The sequence below is a fragment of the Acinonyx jubatus genome, chromosome A3 (assembly GCF_027475565.1).
Source record: "Acinonyx jubatus isolate Ajub_Pintada_27869175 chromosome A3, VMU_Ajub_asm_v1.0, whole genome shotgun sequence".
Lineage (NCBI taxonomy): Eukaryota > Metazoa > Chordata > Mammalia > Carnivora > Felidae > Acinonyx > Acinonyx jubatus.
Genome location: NC_069388.1, coordinates 134,059,009 through 134,077,429, shown reverse-complemented (window position 1 = coordinate 134,077,429; position 18,421 = coordinate 134,059,009). Strand labels below are relative to the sequence as shown.

The window sequence follows — 18,421 nt, the reverse complement described above, 5'->3', positions numbered from 1 at the left end:
AGGCAAGGTTCTAGAAGCCCAGGTCCGGCCCGCATGAGCACGTAGCCACCTTGGGCTTCTGTTCACCTGCTTGTAAAGCAGGATTCGTTCCTTCACTCAAAGCTGAGGGTCTTTCTTGTTTTGCAAAGCTCAGCCATGCACCGGGTCTCGTGCGGAGCTCTGGGCGTGTGAAAGTCAAACGTGGGGCCGGCATCCGAGTCACCAGCCTCCTCCCTGGGGAGGACAGAAGCCAGTGTTTGTGGGGTCCCCGAGTTCTAGTCCCTGGACCTCAGGCGTCTGATCTGCACTCCTTACCGCCGCCAGGCAGGCGAGGGGTGCAGCTGCCTAGCCCCACCTTTAGGAACCGGGGCATCGGTCCTGAGAGCCAGCACCCACCTACGTCAGTCAGGCTGTTGGTGAGGGCAGGGGCAGCACCAGGGCCACTCGGGCCGGGACCCCTGGCTGTGAAGCCCTTGCTCTCCCCCTGGGCAGGCCCGTGGGCAATCACACCGGGAGGTCCGCGGTCCCCTGGAGGCGCTCAGGAAGCAGGACCGGAGCAGGGCACGGGGACACGGGGCACAGCTCCCCCTGCTTGGACGCAGTCCCCAGGATCTTGTCCACCAGGGGACTCACCGCACTCGGTAAACTGGAAAGTGCTCTGTAAACATAAGGGACCCGTGTGACCCACACAATCAGGTCAGCTGTGCCAGGATGCCAAGTGGACCTCAGGCTGAGGAGCACAGGCGGGGACCAGGGCCGTTTAATTCGTCTGGTTCCAGGGCATTCTTGGCACTGGCTAAGCCACAGGGTGGGTCCGCCAGCCTGCAGCACCCCCTCGCCCACGGATGCCCGGGCAGGGTGTCATTTGCGTGGGGACCTGGCTGGGCGCTGCCCGCGGGGACGGCACTCGGGTCCGTCTCCAGGCCCAAAGGGGAAGCCTGACTCAGCCGGTGGGCAGGGGGGGCGGCGTGCTCCTCCCCGGGGCCCAGCCTGCGAGTTCAGGGAGGGTGGGCCCGACGCAGGCTGTTTAGGGTTACAAGGGTTTCCTGGGCTCCCAGGCAGGGCTGCTGGCCGACAAACAGCTGTGTTGGGCAGCTGGGGAGGGACAGGGGCGGGGGGGGGCTGTGACACCTGCTGGGAGTCCCCCCGGGGGGAAGCCAGGCTGGCCCAGGGTGGAAATGCCCGGACCGACCCTGGTGGGGATGGGGGGGGGTGCAGACCCGCCTGCTCAGCAATGCTAGCGGAAGGCCTGCAGACTCACCACCCACTCCGGACACTGCATTGCTTTGGAGCTTTCGTGGCAAGAAACAGAGAAATGAAGAGAAGCAAGTGATTGAAGAAAAGGAGGGTGAGGCTGGAGATGAAGATCTGCAGAGAGTGCTGGGGAGGAGGGGGAGGGGAGGATGGAGAGGGAGGAAGAGGGGGAGGGGCAGGAGGGAGGGGGGAGGGGAGGAGGGGGAGGGGAGGAAGAGGAGGAGGGGCGGAAGAGGAGGGGGAGGGGAGGAGGAGGGAGGGGAGGAGGAAGAGAAGATGGGGAAGAGGGAAGGGAGGAGGGGGAGGAGGGGGAGGGGAAGACAGGGAGGGCTGCCAGGGGAGGAAGGGAGGAGGAGGGAGGGGAGGAGGGGGAGGGAGGAAGAGGGGGAGGGGCAGGGGAGAAGGAGGGGGAGGGGAGGAGGGGAAGATGGGAGGGGAGGAAGGGGAGGAGGGGGAGGAGGAAGACAGTGGGTCTGTCTGGGACAGAGGGCAGCTCCCTGAGGAGCAGGGCCTGTGTCACATACTGTCCAAGAGCTGCTCTGGGTCTAAAGAAACACAAAGGGAGGGAAGGGAAGGAAAGGAAGGTTAAGGACTCTCTCTGGTGACCACCCGTTTGCTGTCTGAGGGGCTCGGGGACCACAGGGCGGCGGGCCTTCCGTCTGCCGTCACAGCTGCGGTTGCTCTGCAGTCACTGGGAACGGGGCACAGCGTGCAGGCGAACCCCGCACGGCTGCAGGTTCGAGACGGGCCCAGGCCTGGCGTTCCCTGCGTGTGCACACAGTCGCCCTGAGGAATTCTGGGGGTTGGGAGTAAATGCTGCTGTACAGGTGAATAAAAACTATGAAGAAAATCCCTTGTCGAGTGAGGCAATTCAGCAAAACTGCAAGGAGAGGGGTCCGGTTTTTCAGAGGACTCCTCTGTAGGGGGGCGGGTACCTGCCAGCACCTGACTTTGCCTTTCGTGCCATCGAGTCCCCGGAGGGAAGTTATCTGCACAGGGCACGCCAGGCTTCTCTAAGCGGAAGCCGTGAGAGCGTCACCTCCAAAGGGACGACAGTGGCCACCGATGCTGGGTTTAGGAGTGCTCCCAGTCCGTGCGTTATCATAGCTCACCTCTGCAAAAGCTGCGGCCTTGGGCTAATTTAAGAAAGTCACCAGAGATCTTTCCTTTGTACATTTGCAAGGACCGTGGGGTCTCAGACAAAGGGTTATTTTCATGTCTGTCTTCAGCATTATTATTATAAGAAATTAATATCATCCACCTTATCTAGGAATGTTTCAGGGTCGCGACCTGACCTGAACCGTGAACCCAAAACTGAACTGAACCACGTTAATTTGCAAAACCGTCCCCTGAAACTGAAACCCGGTGGTGATTTCAGCTGAAATGTACATTGAAACAATGTCTCCTGAAAACTCGGCTTGATGTATTTTGAAAGCAAATTAAGGTATGTAAAAATGTCTCTGACCCGCCGGTCATCGGGGCTGGATTTGTAATAGGAGTCCAAACACATGTAGTGTGACCAAAATAATTAACGAAGAGAGAAACCCTGCCAGACCTGAGCGTGAATGGGCTATCACCTTTCTGGACTGTTCCTGGCGGGGAGGCGGGAGGGGAGCGGGGCTGGTGAAGATACAGAGGGTGCATGAGTCAGGCCTGGGGGAGCAGCCGAGGCACGGGGAGGGAGCAGAGCTGGGCCTGGGGCAGCCCCGGGGTCAGGCTCTGCCGGAAGGGAGGGAAAAGTGGAGTCCTGGGGTGTTCAGCAAACAGATGTAAACAGTGTCTAAAACTGATGGAAAGAAATATACCAGATCCTCAGTGACCCCTTGCACTGACCACATAATGGAAAATGAACAAGAAACCTCCTTGGGGGGTGCCTGAGTGTCTCAGTCTGTTAAGCGCCTGACTTGGGCTCAGATCACGATGTCACGGTGTGTGGGTTCGAGCCCCGCGTTGGGCTCTGGGCTGACAGCTTTGAGTCTGAAGCCTGCTTCGGATTCTTGGTCTCCCTCTCTCTCTCTCTGCCCCTTCCCCGCCGTGCTTTGTCTCTTTCTCAAAAATAAAGAAACATTAAAAAAAAAATTAAAAAAAGACAGCTCCTTCGGATCAGTCCCTTTTGGTATACTGCTTTGAGCATAGCACATACGTGTGTGAGCCTTCTAGATTGCGAGTGGTGTGTAGGGAAAAGAAAGAAAGCAAAAAGCCTGCCTTTTGTGGGCACAGACCTCTCTGAGGACGCCCGGCTGGGGAAGGAGCTCGCGGGCCTGGGCATTTACTATCATTTCTGTCCGGCATCAGCTTCTCCTGCCTGCGTAGACAGGTGACGGTACCACGATGTGACTGAAACAAGCCCAGAGGCCACCCCTCCCCCCTCCCTCCTGGCCCTTGGCCCATGCCCTGCCTCTCCGCCCCAAGATAACCTCGGACTCAGAACACCCCTCTTGTTCAAGATCTCAGTTGAGTTGTCCTTTCATTTCAGCAGTTGTATCTGTTTCCGAGGGCCGCCATAACCAATGGTGACCCCCGAGTGGCCTACAACGACAGAACTTTATTTTCTCACCGTTTGGGGAGCAGGAGGTCCACAGTGTAGGTGCCCGTGTGGCCCCGCCCCCGAAACCTGCAGGGAAATGGTGTGTGTTTCATGGTGCCCCCCAAAGTCCGTGTGTTCAAGTCCTGGCTCTCAGTTCCTCAGAGTACGACTTCATTTGGAAGCAAGGCCACCGCAGACGCAGTTGAGTTGCGATGAGGGTCATGCTGGGGTGGGGGGGCCGACTGCGATGTGACCGGTGTCCTGAGGAAGGGGGACCTCGGGGCACACGCACACATGTGGAGAGCACAATGCAACAGTCCATTACACAGCGGCCATAATTTCTGCTGTGGAAGCCACCCAGGCTGGGGCCTTTCATCACGGCTGTGCCAGCAGACAGACGGGCCCCACGAGAATCTTCCTTGTGTCTGTGTCCTTGGTTCTGTGGCTGCTGGCGGTCCTTGGCATCCGGGGGTCTGCAGCTGCCCCCTCCAGCCCCTCCCCCCGTGCTGACATGCCTTGTCCCCGTGCGTCTGGGTCCATGCGTCATCTGGACGACGTCCCCATCCCGACGGCTGCGTCTTAACGTCATCATGTCTGCAAAGACCCCATTTCCAAAGAAGATCACATTCCCAAGGCCCCGGGGGGTTGGGACTTCCCTATCTTTCTTGGGGACAAGATTCAAGCCAGACTCCTCAGAGAGGTGAAGCACGCTCAACGCTCCTTCCTCAGATCCCAGCCACTGTCCCTCTACTCGCTACTTGTTGTCTCCTGCCTCAGACGCCCCAGGGAACCACTTTTCTCCTTGCCACCTGGATACCCTGGATTCTCTTCTCTGCACCACACGGCTAAGGTTGCCCATGGCCTCCCAAATGCCTACACTAATGGCCTGTGCTGTCCATCTTCCTGGGCCGTGACACCGTGGGCTCTCTGACATGCTCTCTTCTCTCGCTTTCCAGATGCTTCTAGAGTTGCCAGCTCTTTCCCAGAATCCCCTGCTCCTTAGATGCTGGGTTGGCAGGCCTTCCAGGCAGGTGAGCTGCAAGGCTGCTCCCCGTCCCTTGTCCCTGGGCACCGGCGCCCCCTTTTCTGTGCCCCTGTGAGCGCTGTGACCCCGTAAGGTGCAGGCTCCTGGAGGCCCCTGAACAGCTAAATGGATGAGGGCACGAATGGGGCCTTGTGACTTTTCAGAAGTGGAGAACAAAGTAGGGGTGGTGAATCTCTGTCCCTCCTTAACAGCTGGGCCCAGAGGGACACCCATCACGCCCGGCTTCATGCTCTGAGGTGAAAAAAGAGAATTATGGGGTGCAGTGGAGGCCAGAACTGTGGCCATGGGCACAGCCTGGTCCCTGGCTTCCTTAGAAGATCCAGGATTGGGAGTCTGTGGCCCAGAGGCCAGCACATCCTCCCCCTGCTCTCACTGAGCCCGTCTGCTTTGTGAAATGAAAATGTCGCCCAGGATGACCGTCCTCCTTCACAGGGACCTCGTGGGAATCAATAGAATATCTTTGTGTGTTTAGAAGAGATTTTCAAATCCTAGGGCAGATGCGGAAAGATAAAAACAAAGCCTCACACTACAGGCAAAACCCACATCTCCAACGCGGCCTGGAGCAGCCCCCTTTGGTGGGTGTGGGGGGATCCTTCAGCAAGGACCGCTGCACACAGCAGGCGCCAAATGTGTGCACTTTCTGCAGAGGCGGGACCCCACACCCTGACTTCACCAGAAGAAACTTGCAGCCTGGGAGGATTCAAAAATCACGTCTTTCAAGTTATAAGGAAGCGATATCATTCTGAGACCTATTCTTTAAAACGGCAAACATGCAATAATTTTCCTAGAGTAAAGGATGCAACGCAAGTATACCCATAACCTAGGTCACTTTGACCATGGCCTGTGCGGTTCAAAAAAGGAAATAATGTGGGTAGTCGAAACTCTGAACAGACCGTCCGTGACAGATGAGTGACAATGAGTAACCCAGGGTTCTGTCCATGTCTTCTCACTTTTTTTTAATGTTTATTTATTTTTGAATGAGAGAGAGAGAGAGAGAGACAGAGTGTGAGCAGGGGAAGGGCAGAGAAAGAGAGGGAGACACAGAATCCGAAGCAGTCTCCAGGCCCTGAGCTGTCAGCACAGAGCCCAACGCGGGGCTCGAACCCATGAACTGTGAGATCATGACCTGAGCTAAAGTCGGACGCTTTAACCGACTGAGCCACCCAGAACGCTCTCTTCTTACTTCTAATTCAGAGCATGAAAGGGCACATTCGGTTGATGGCTGTGAACAAATTAAGAGGCAAACTGAAAGCAATTCCATTTAAAAATATACACAGAACATGCACCGCCCAGGGTGTCTATAAACGTCCAGGTTTCCAGCTCTGGGACTAGGGCAGCTAACCCTGGCTGGAATCCTACCTCTTGCGCCTATTAGCTGTGTGACATTGGGCAACTTACTTGAGCTCTCTGAACCTTGGTTTCCTCCTCTGTAACACGCATGTTGTAACAAACACCTCATGGGTTCTTGCTCTCATGTTTCCGAGCAAACTGTGTCATCGTACTCGGTGCGGTGCCGTCCGGGTGATGTGTGTTCAGTACTTTTTATCCGCCTAGGACTTCAGATTGGGGCCAGCCAGAAACACAACCATCTCACCGAAAATTAAAATCAGCTGGTTTGGTTGGAGACCACCCCCCCACCCCGCTGCCCCCCACCCCGCCAAATGCTACAATTTTTTTTTGCTTTGCCACATTAACTTCATTAAATATTCATGGGCATTGCTCGTCTCTTGGGGATCTGCCTGGGAACCCTGGGAGGAAAAGGCCTGTCCTGTGTCCTTTGAAAGGTTCCCCTGTGCTGGTGGACATGCTTGGATGCTGGAGGTGGGCAATGGGAGGGCAGGTGATGACTGAATGAAGAATGAGAAAGGCTGGAGGCAGAAGAAGGTCCCCTCAAGGGCAGAGCGCGGCTCCTGAACGAGGCAGCAAGAAGCCCTGTCTGGGGCTGTGCAGCCACACGGTCTGCCTGGTTTGTTCCCTCTTGAAGTGGAAGGTGCATCTGCCCAGGGAGGCTCTGTCTCTACGGTCAAGGGCAGGAGGGACCTGGAGGGTCTCAGAGCTTGTCCTGCAGCCCACTCCCAGGTCCGTGGTTTCAGGAGACAGGGCCGGCACTTGGAATGTCCACAGTTTCTGGAAAATACTCGATCAATGTATCCTGTCTTCCCAAAGGCCGTCTCCTCAATGCAGAGACCGTCTGTATCCACAGAGCGCGAGGTACCAGAGTGAAATCGCCTTGCGGCCTTTTTGAGGTTTCTTTGTGCTTCGTGCTGGTGGAGCCACGTGGAGCTGGGAGCCCACGCGGGCAGGCTTGGGTGGCCCCCCTCCACGGACGGTCCTCCCTGACTCCGCTCACACAGATTTCCACTTTGCACACCTCACTTAAGCACGGCTACCTCAGTTCATTCAGATTAGAGGAGTGTTTGCCTTCTTGACCAAAGTGGCGAAACAGGAGTTGAAATAATATTGGTAAGATTATTATCAATATTATTACCAATAATATTGATTTCCCATTTTCTCGGGGACGAAACTGACTCAGAGGAGGCAAAATGTGGGGCGGAGCTCTGTGCTCTGCATGTGTGTGTTGGGGGGGGGAGCGGGGTTACTATTTTCATTCCATAGATGAGGAAACTGAGATTTACATGGTTTAAGGAATTTGCCAAAGGCCGTCAGTTCACGGTGGAGCTGGGATTTAAACTCGAATTTTCTAGCTACCTTTGTGATTTCATTTAAATTATACTGAGTTACCCACATCAATGTAGTTTACTTAAAGGGGAGCCTGGGTGGCTCAGTCAGTTGAGCGTCTGACTTCGGCTCAGGTCAGGATCTCACGGTTTGTGAGTTCAAGCCCCGCGTCGGGCTCCGTGCTGACAGCTCAGAGCCTGGAGCCTGCTTCGGATTCTGTGTCTCCCTCTCTCTCTGCCCCTCCCCCGGTCATGCACACAAGCGCACACACACACACATACTCTCTCTCTCTCTCTCTCTCTCTCTCTCTCTCTCTCTCTCTCAAAAATAAATATACATTAAAAGATAAAAAGAAATAGGGCCCCCAAGCTGGATAAGCATAAATGGTGCCCGATTTTGCACAATATTTCCTACGTGTGTCTTGGGCCACAAATCCGGATGTAGATAAAATGCTAATTTCTTGGCGGCCCGTTACATGACTTGTTATCTGAGTGACAGTCACGTCCCCAGGGTCACAGAGCACAGCCTCTGGCCGTGCCGAGGTTTCAGATGGGAACTGCAGAGCCGAGGATGGGGTCACTGACCCACAAAGCTGTGGCTGACACGTGAACCCCAACACCCAGGACTTCCACACCAGGGGACCCTCTACTGCTCGGGGTCATGTGCAGGAGCCCAGATCTGGGGTGCACGGGTTGGACACATCACTGGGTCACCTGTCCCCGAGAAGCGGGGCTGTGCTCTGGTCGTTAGGTTAAAGATCAAGGCACACAACCCACAGACCTCTCCTGTCCTCATTTCTTTCTTTCTTTCTCATTGTTTGGGAGAAATCATTCTTCCTCCGTGCTCCTGGCCAAGACACTTGCTATGAACACTGTATATCCCCTCCTTTCCAATGTGACTTGGGCATTTAGAAAGAGAATCCAAGAAGGAAGTATATGGTGGCAACTCAGAGCCCTCTGGGGCCGTGATCACACAAGCAAACTCCCTAATGAATAAGGAAAATAGAAAAAGGAAAATAAAGAAGGAGACACAGAAATCATAATAGGTTAATAGCTACCTCTGGTGTTTACAAAATCTATAGATCTGTATTTCCATGCAGTTGTGGCTTGCTCTCTGTATTTACCTTCAAGAAAATATGCCAAAATGCTATCAGTGGTTATGGTAGGTAGTGGCTGGTAGGATTTTCAATGGTTTTAATGTGTACAAATTCCTTGGTAAACGTGTTTTATTAATAATTAGAGTAAACAATACTATTTCGTAAAATGATGCACATAGATATGTTTTAATATAAGGGACTGAAAACTTTTAAGATGTTCGAGAGAGTAATATATAGAAAACAAGCTATCATTTGTGATTTTCAGCACAGGGCAAGGACGAAATTCTGTTTCCCCTGAAGGATGGCAAATTAATATCCCCCAGCCTATTTATACAGTTAGTAACGAGCAACATGAGCGTATAATGTGAAGTATCAGCTCCATCATTGTTTCACACAATTTGGGCAGAGGATGTGGTTCTCCAAGTAGACCATGTGACATGTCATTTTCATTGTGACGTTTTTATTGACCCTTAGCTGTGTAACTTCATGTACTATCTGACAAGAGAAGTGGAAAATGACACTCAGCTCTGGCTGTTTTGGGGACCCCTGGCAGGGAGGAAGCTAGAAGGTGAACATCCCTCTTCTTGAAGCTTCCAGAATTTCTCCTGATGATCTGCTCCAAAACTACCACCTGGGACAGGTCACCATCGTAGTTATAGAGACACATGAATCAGTAAGACACTGTAACACACAACGGAACTGTGAACAGTCTAAGGACCCAGTTCTTCGCTCCTCCTTGAAGCCTGGTTTCGATGACGGCTCAGGTCTTCTGACGTGCTCCCTTCCTTTTCAGCTTCATCTCCATACGAGCCGTCCCCCAGCTTGGAGCCATGTTGAGTTCTCTGAACTGTAAATCCGACCACGAGGCTCCCATGGGGAATGGCTCTCCATTGCTCCCAGGACGAAGTCCCCACCACAAGGCACCATGCACAAGGTTTTCCCAGTAGAAGCTTCTCCAAAGAAGATATACATGTGGTTGATCTAAATGGGTAACAAGGCCATCCAAAGATGGTCAACATCATTAGTCACTGGGGGGGTGCAAATCAAAGCCACTGTGCAGTGCCCCTTCTCATTACATGTCCTCATTACGTTACACACAGAATATCACATGTCCAGCAATTCCACTCTTAGGCATATACTCAAAAGAATCGAAGACAGGTGTTCCAACAACAGCTTGCATAGAATTGCTCATGGCAGCAGTCCTCATCATGGCCAGAGGGAGGGAACAGTGCAAATGACTCTCGACGACAAGGTCAGCTGTTCGCTTACAGTGGAATATCATTCAGCTGTAAAAAAAAAAAAACAACACAGTGTGGGGCGCCTGGGTGGCTCAGTTGGTTAAACATCCAACTTCGGCTCAAGTCACGATCTCGCAGTCAGTGAGTTCGAGCCCCGCGTCGGGCTCTGGGCTGATGGCTCAGAGCCTGGAGCCTGCTTCAGATTCTGTGTCTCCTTCTCTCTCTGCCCCTCCCCTGTTTGCACTCTGTCTCTCTCTCAAAAACAAATAAACATTAAAAAATAAAACAAACAAACAAACACAGTACTTCGTATGCTTCAGTGTGGACAAGGCTTGAATATTTTTTAAAATATTTATTTATTTTGTGTGAGAGAGAGAGAGTCAATGAGAGAGATTTAGAGTGTGAGTGGGGAGAGGGACAGAGAGAGAGAGAGAGAGAGAGAGAGAGAGAGAAAATCCCAAGCAGGCTCCGTACTGTCAGTGCAGAGCCCAACGTGGGGCTCAATCCCATGAACTGTGAGATCGTGACCTGAGCCAAGATCAAGAGTCAGACACTTAACCGAATGAGCCACCCAGGAGCCCCCAGGCTTAGAAAATGTTATTCTAGGGGAAAGAAGCCAGGTGTAAAAGGCCACCTTTTGGGTGATTCCACTGAAATGGAATATCCAGAAAAGTCGAATCATAGAAACAGAAAAGAAATGAGTGGTTGCCAGAGGCAGGGGTGGGGAAAGGAGGGGATGTAAGGAGTGATTGTTTAATACAGGCCAGGAATGTGGGGGTGAAGGCTGTTTTGGAAATAGATGATGGCGATCGTTGTACAACTGAATTGGACACTATTGAATTATTAAAATGGTAATTTTTATGCCATAGGTTCATTTACGTAATAACAAGAAAATGTTCTAGAGGCTTTCTGTATCTGAGTGTAGCTTTACTTCTTCTGATTCTTCTGCCCCAGGCCTGTCCCCCGTGAGCAGGCCAGGCCTCTTGCTCACACTTCACAGACTAGACCCCCTGGCCTCGTGTCGTCGTTTCCGTGGTCACATGACTCCCCGTGCTTCAAAGCGTGAGCCCTGCCGCTTTCCTCTCTGCCTAATTCTTGCTGGAGAACGCACTCGTGTTTCAGGGCAGAACTCCTATCACCACCTCACGAAACCTTGCCCCAAACACTCAAAGTAGATTTGTGCACCCACTTACCCCTGTGGACATTTGTAGCAAATCTCTGTGATAGTGTCGCGGTTACTATGGCTGTGTAACAAATGGCCCCACGGCTTAGCGGCTGAAAAGAGTGGCAGCACTGGGGAGCCTGGGTGGCTCAGTTGGTTAAGCGTCTGAACTTCTGGCTTTGGTTCAGGTCATGATCCCACAGTTTGTAAGATCGAGCCCCACATTGGTCCCTGAGCTGACAGCGCAGAGCCTGCTTGGGGTTCTTTCTCTCTCTCTCTGCCCCTTTCCTGTGTGGTCCCTATCTCTTTCTCAAAATAAATAAAAATAAACTTTTGAAAAAAAAAAACAAAACAATGACAGCATTCACTTTATTTGAGCATCTGCAATTTGGGCAGGACTTGTTAGGAACAAATCCTCTCTGTTCCATGAAGCCCCAGACAGGGCGACTTGGAGGCTGGGCTCATTGAAACACTCACCACTCACAAGTCTGGTGACTAATGTGACTCCTGGCCACAATCTCAGCTGGGTGTCAGCATGGGTCAAGCTGTATCTCCTGAACGTTCACATAACATGGCCGGTGGGTTTCCAGGGCAGGGCCTTGAGCTAGAGAGAAGTAGGCAAAGGGTTTTATTGTCCTTATGCCCTTGTGTCATGAGTCACACGGTGTCACTTCTGTCACATTCTCTTAGAAGCGTGTCACTAACACCAACTTAATGGGAGGTGAATTAGACTCCACGTTTTTTGAACAGAGTGTCCAAGAACTTGGGAGCATATGTTACAGTCATCGTGAATATTCCTCTATGCGGAGAGTACCCACCCTAGACCCCCATGGCCTTCCTTACTTCCCCTATAATATTCTTTCTTAGGTCTCATTTTGTGTCTTCTCTTTGCTAGCTTGTTAGCTGCATGAGACGGTATCAGTTTTGTTCAGTGTCATGTTATCAGTACACAGCACTCTGCCTAAATATTTATTGCAAGAATAAATAATATTTCATTGCTCTCATTAGTTTGCTAGATTTTTCTCAAACTACTACTGCCTAAAGGCAGCAGTTGTGTCTTACACAGCATCATCATCCCTGCACTAGGCCCTGGGGTGTCTGACCCAGAGCAGAAACCATAGTTATTTGTGAAAGGAATCAATCAACACATCGACTGATTGATGAAGGCATTTGTTTGCTGGGGATGTGTGTGTATTTGCACATGTAGGGGTTTTCAAGAGACTTTTTCATGTGTCTGCTCACCTCAGTGAAAATGGACAATTATTATTCTTACAACTTTACATTCAGGGCTAAGAAGCTAGGAAAGAACTCAAAACAAACAAACAAACAAACAAACAAACACACCAACCAGTAAGCATTCAGCATATTCATTACATTTACTAATAAATAAATTAATGAATGACTTTGTAGTTTGTTCTTCTTTTAAAAATGTTTATTTTGAGAAAGAGAGAGAGCATGAGCAGGTGAGGGGCAGAGGGAGAGGGAAAGAGAGAATCCCAAGCAGGCTTCGTGCTCAGTGTGGAGCCTGACCCGGGGTTCGATCCCACGAACCGTGAGATGTGACCTGAACCGAAATCAGGTCAGATGCTTAACCAACTGAATCACCCAGGCGCCCCTGGAGTTTGCTCTTTTTATAGAGAAACAAGTTGGAGGGATATCAGTTTTCAATGGCTATGTGTTATGTTACATTGAATGCATTCTACCATAATCTGCTATTTCTTTAACACTCTTTTTTTTTTTTTTTTTTTTTTAATATTAGCTCTGACCCAGCCTAGAGCAGTGGTTTCCAAATGGGGTTGATTTTGCCCGGCCAGGAGGCATTTGGCAATGTCTGGAGACTTTTCTGGTCGTCTTAAGTGGGTGGGAGCCAGGGTGCTGCTGAACCCCTAGAGGGCACAGGTCCACAATGAAGAGTTCCATCAGGGTGACGTGGATGTAATGAGCCCACACGTCCGCCCTGCTTTGTGCACCTGCACAGGTGTCTCCTCTGCTGGCTGCTGGGGCATGACACGTCATCCACAGGGGTCGGTGTGGGGACCCCCTAAAGTGCCTTCTACGTTCAGTCCTCATCGGCTGTTGTTGTTGTCGTCATTTATATCATTACCCAGTGTAAGATATCTCCACGTATTGAATGTCACAATACATATTCTGAGGTCCGTACTTGAAAAACCTTTGTTAAAGTCCGTGCACCAATGGAATGTTGGAGATCACAGTTACACATGGAAACAGAAAGACCAGAGAGAGAAAGGCGACCCCTCTCTTCCTCCTACGCGAAGCTTCATCTCAGTTTCTACATTCTGTTGGAAATCCTACTTTTCCTCCAAGGTTTCTGTGATGCCTGACGTCACCCTGCAGATGGGCTTTGCCCCAGCCTCCCTCCCGGGGCTCCCGTCCTGGACTCACCACCGACCGCATCTATTGCTTTGGGCAAATTGTCTCCGCTTGCTACACGAGTATGAACCTGTTCTACGATCGGGGCTATTTTAAATGGCTGTTGCAAGGAAAGCACTTTACGTAGTGCCCTGAAAGGCAACGGTTAACGGAGGCAAAGCACTTTACAGAACGCCCCAGTGTACGGTCAATTCTCAGTAAATGGTTTTGTTTTTGCCTTGTTAAGGCGAGATCCTGCCTCCCACACGCAGAGACGTGGCCTCATCTTTGCCAGCGTCAGTGGAACCCTCTCTCGGCAAGGCTCTGACTCTGGACTGTGTGCCCGAGACTGCACCTCCAGTACTAGCAAGAAGGTAGAACAGTGGCCGAACGACGTTCACCGAGCAGGGACCGAGCGCCACGCTGGGTGGTTTTGCAAGTAACAGCTCACTCACTTCCTACAGCAGCGGTGCCAGCCCAGGAGGAGGTACTGTTCTCCCATCTTGTGGATGAGGACACTGAGGCAACCTCTTCCTGGACATTTGTCCAACTTACGGAGCTGCAAGGTGCGGGCCGTGAGTCTAAGCCCGTGAGTCTTCGGCGATTCTAACCGCTACCCCCTCTGACGGTTACCCTGCCTCCAAACGTACAAGTAGATGACCTTTCTTTCCTCGGCTCAAAGAAAGAACAACTCTCCAGGGCTGGCACCAGGAGGGACGCAGGCGATCAGCGAGCCAGACTGCTCGCGAGCCTGGGAGGGGAGTGAAGCCCGGGAACCAGCCACTTGCACACGTCCCTACAGCTGAGTGAGTATTAGCTTCGCAGCTGCAACCTGGGTCTGTGCAGTGTCAATCCTGCACCCTCTGCCTCCGTCTCTCGCACCCCACAACGACACGACCCATCGTCTCCCGTGCATTATTAATTTCCTATGTGGTTACGTTGTTTCTTAATACCCATGTCTCCCCAGTCAACCGTAGCCTTTCCATATGGAGTTTCAGATCCTATAAATTAAATGAGAACAGCATGTTACACAGGAATGAAGGAATGGTTGTTGGATTTTTTTTTTTTTTTTTTTTTGAGATTACAGTGACTTCGACCCGTAGGTATTTATGGAAAAACACTAGGATATTTACAAATGTGTTAACGCTGGAACTGTATTTTAATTGGTTTCAGGAAAGAAAAGGACTTGGAAGCCCGGGGATTAATATAATTACTTTGCTAGAGACGATGAATTCTTGGCTGGCGTCTTCTGCAGGGGACCGGGTCTGTGAGCCCCTGCGAGGCCGGAGCCCTGGCGGAGAGAAGCCCGGGGCGGCAGAACCCTGGTGCGGCAGGGGGAGCATCTGAAAGAGACGCCAGGGCTCTGCGCTTGGGGACGAGACAGTTAAAGCCTCCCCGTGCGAGCCAGTTCTATCACACGGCGCTGGCGACAGGTCAACAGTCTGGCTGGAGCGCGGACGGGACTGATGATGCCAGGCGGTGCCAGGGACCCCGGGGAGCCCTAAAGAGGCTCCCCACACTGGCTTTCCTTCTGCAGCCCGGGGGATGTTCCGGCAACTGCCTCATGCGAGGAAACTGGGGCTGTGTCGCTGCTTTCCGGGCGAGCCACGCTGGAGCACTGACGTCCCCGGGCCGAGAGCCCACTGTGGCTGTGACAAAGGGACCCCGGCTGAGAGCCTGCGCAGGTGAGATGAGCCAGGCAGCTGCTGGCGGGGCTCCTGTCTCGGCCGTGGGCTTGGGGGAAGCGGGTGTGCGGGGCGAGATGACGCTCTCAGACAGACGGATCGCTGCATGCCTTTGCCATTACCCTGATTGCTTTGTAAGAAGCACGAGCGGGCTGATCACGCACTTCGTTCGTTTGGAGAGCCACCTAGAAATTCAGAGGGACGCTGTCCCAGAGCGTCTAGCCGCCGGGGAATTCTAGCTGGGGCGCTCCTGTGACAGCCACGGAGCAGTCTCACTGGCAAGCCCCCGGAGACTTCTCGAAGCTCCTCAGGTCCACACTGGGCCCGCTGGTGAGCAGGGAGTGTGCTGAGGGCGCCCAGGGAGCGGGGTTCTAATCCACATCCCGTCCTGTAGGGAGCAGGGGGCTGCGTGGCACGGGGGGAAGAGCACCACGCAACCTCTCGGGGTCGCCGCTCTCCGAAAAAGACGGTTACATATCTGCCGCCACAGGTTTGGGCTCCTTGTGCCCCATTTGCCTCTGTTTGCTGAGCCCTCAGTGCCGGGACTGGTGCTCTGCACACCTGCAAACCGTCCATGGACCGGCCGGGCTTTAGGACGGAAACAATGACAGCAAAAGATGGGTCCAAACTTGGAAAAGCCGCAAAGTCTCCCTGATAACCTCAGGGGAGCTCTTGGCCTTTCAGAGCATTTTTAAAAGAGCAGAGCAGAATTTTGTGTGCCGCTGAGTACATCGGTTAAGGTCCGAACCGCTGTGAGGTTAATGCGGGCGCTGTGGTAGGCGCCGTGGCCCCCGGGGGCCTGATGAGTGTCGGGTAAGTGCGTCCCGGATGATAGGTCTGAGGCACAGACAGTAGACGGGAGTGAGCTCCGGGCTTTGGGATGAAGGCATTCTGGAAACAGCCTGGCCCGGTGGCTCACGGTGGCTGGATGGGTGTGAGACTGGGATCCATAGCCAGCTGGGGGTCAACCTCCAAGATGCCCGATCTGCACTCTGTGTGGGCTGGACCCGCAGCCTGTAACACCCCCTCCAGCAAAATGTGTGACTTCTATTCATTGTTAAGACTCACTGTGGTTTCTTCCAAAAGGCATCCTTTTAGGTTCTTTTAGGGGTATCTCTTCTTACACTGAAAGCTGCCTGTATTATTTCTATTACAGAACCTTGTATTATAATTACCTGCACCCCCGCTAATCTGATACTGGACGGCAGGAGATATGGCTTTGGCACCTGCTATACTCAGAATCTGGGACACTGTAGGGAGAGTCTTGTCCAACTGCAGGCAGAAAGGGAGTGTCTATCTTCTGGAGAAGGCTCCAGAAGCTTCCGAGAGGTTTGTGGTCCTCCACGGCACTGGGAACCTGCAGACAACCACAGTAAAACCTGGGGACCAAGGCAGGAAACCAGGGCTCGGATACCAGGAGTCGGGGGGCTCAGCTCCAAAGGCCGAGTGCAACAGGTGTGGGCAGAGAGGTTCAGCCCGGTTGACGACACCGAGAGCCTCCTTCCAGGCCCCACGACTGCCAGCTTGGTCTGTCCCCGACTGCAGAGGGTGGAGGCCAAAGAACTGAGCTAAAGATCGAAGCTGAGACTGAGCCATATGGTGGCCAGTGGCAGTCATGCACTCCATGGAAATAAATCACATTTTTTCAAGTAGTCATTACAACCTTGCTTTGCTCTCACATGACAGTGCCTTGTAACCAGCCTATATGGCTCTCACTCTGCCCCCGTCCCTCACATGGACAGCGAGGAGACTGTCCCTGAGGGACCGGGGTACACATACAGCTCTGCTCGTGAGCAAAGGCACCCGAGGGGACACAGCTGTCCCACGGCTCCGTTTGGATGCACTTTACTTCCCTCTCTCTGGGCAGAGCCCGCAGGAAAGACAAAGTTAGAACGCAGGATCACAAGCTGCGCCTGAGTCAGAACCTCGGCCCTGTGGCACACACATCTCAGACTGGTTTAGACAAGACCAGACATTTGTCAGGTCGGGAGACCAAAAGGATCCAAGTGTGGATTTGCTTCTGTGCCAGCTGGATACGGGGGTTCAATGACGTCAACAGAAATTGGTGGGTGTTTACGTTTTGTTTTAATTATTCTCTGTTTCTCAAGTCTGCTTTATTCTGGGTTGATTTCATTCACAAAGAAACATTCCCCCGGCGGGGCCCAGATGATACCTCCAACAGTTCCAATGCGGAAGTAAAAGACCTCCTTCCCCAGAGACCAAGCAGAATCCCAGTGGCCTGTTTTTGGCCCCGTTGGCTCTCCAGGCCATTGCTAAGTGCGGCTAGGGTGCAGGGAGTGTGGGCTTTGAGGCCCCCCCACCCCTGCCGGGCTGAGAATCACTCCCAGACCGTCCACCACCGACTCCAAGCTCACTGTCGAGCTGTGGGGCAAGAAGGGAGCTTAGCAGTTACCTGGTTAGCTTCTCCCAACTCAGTGTCTCAGCAGGGAAGGGGCTGTGAAAACACCATACGCTTAACGATGGCAACTTTGAGAACGAAGAAGAAGATGAACATAAAAACCATGTGTTGTCCCCCACCAGTGTAGACATAAGACCTCTGATCATTCACTCTTTCCCCATTTACAAAGTTTTCTATGTAATTTGGGGGTGCTGGTGCGGCTCAGTCACTAAGTGTCCAACTCTCGACTTCAGCTTCCATTGTGACCTCACAGTCATGGGATTGGGATCGAGACCCTTGTCAGGCTCTGCACTGACCGCTGGGAGCCCGCTTGGGATTCTCTCTCTCTCTCCCTCTCTCTCTCTCTGCCCCTCCCGCATGCTCTCTCTCGCTCTCAAAATAAATAAACTTTAAAAAATAATGAAAAACCACGTTTTTCACATAATTTGACACTGATTTATAGTTTAAAGTCTTGACTTTTACCATAATCATTTTCTTTTGTCACTCAAAAATGTTTAAAAATATACTTTAGTGACAACATGACCTTCCCAGACATGAACATTCACCTTCATCGAAACTTCTTTTTTGGCCTGGAATCAATCCCTTCCTTTTATGGGTGAGGAAACTGAGATTGGGAGAAGGAAGCAATTTTTCTAGATTTGTAGCCACTGGGTCCTTTGATCCGGGTTCTTAGTGTATCATTTGGCTCCCGTCTTTTGCCCACATATCTGCAAGGATGATAAAGGGTTTATTTACTTACTTTTTTTTTTTTTTTAATTTCTGGGGGGACTTCAAGAACTGAAGGACAAAGAGACACATCTTAGCAGAGTAAGGTTCTCCTTCTATCTGTGGAGACTGCCTGAGCTGTAAGAAGGCCCGTCAGGGGCCTGACCGTGATGACAGGTAGAAGGTCGTAACTAATGGCGGCAGTGAAGCTACAGTCTCCTAACCTGTGTAAAGGTGGAGGCTATTGTGCAAACACACGTTC

The 18,421-nt window shown here is 52.2% G+C and overlaps 1 long non-coding RNA gene across 1 annotated transcript in view; it reads left to right on the top strand.

The window, feature by feature from the left end:
* Positions 1 to 13,403: 13,403 nt before the first annotated feature.
* Positions 13,404 to 18,421, top strand: part of LOC113604911 (uncharacterized) — a 106,361-nt gene continuing 101,343 nt past the window's right edge. The window contains exon 1 of the long non-coding RNA XR_003426934.2: positions 13,404 to 15,035. This is a non-coding gene — a long non-coding RNA (uncharacterized LOC113604911). The remainder of the gene's footprint in view (positions 15,036 to 18,421) is intronic.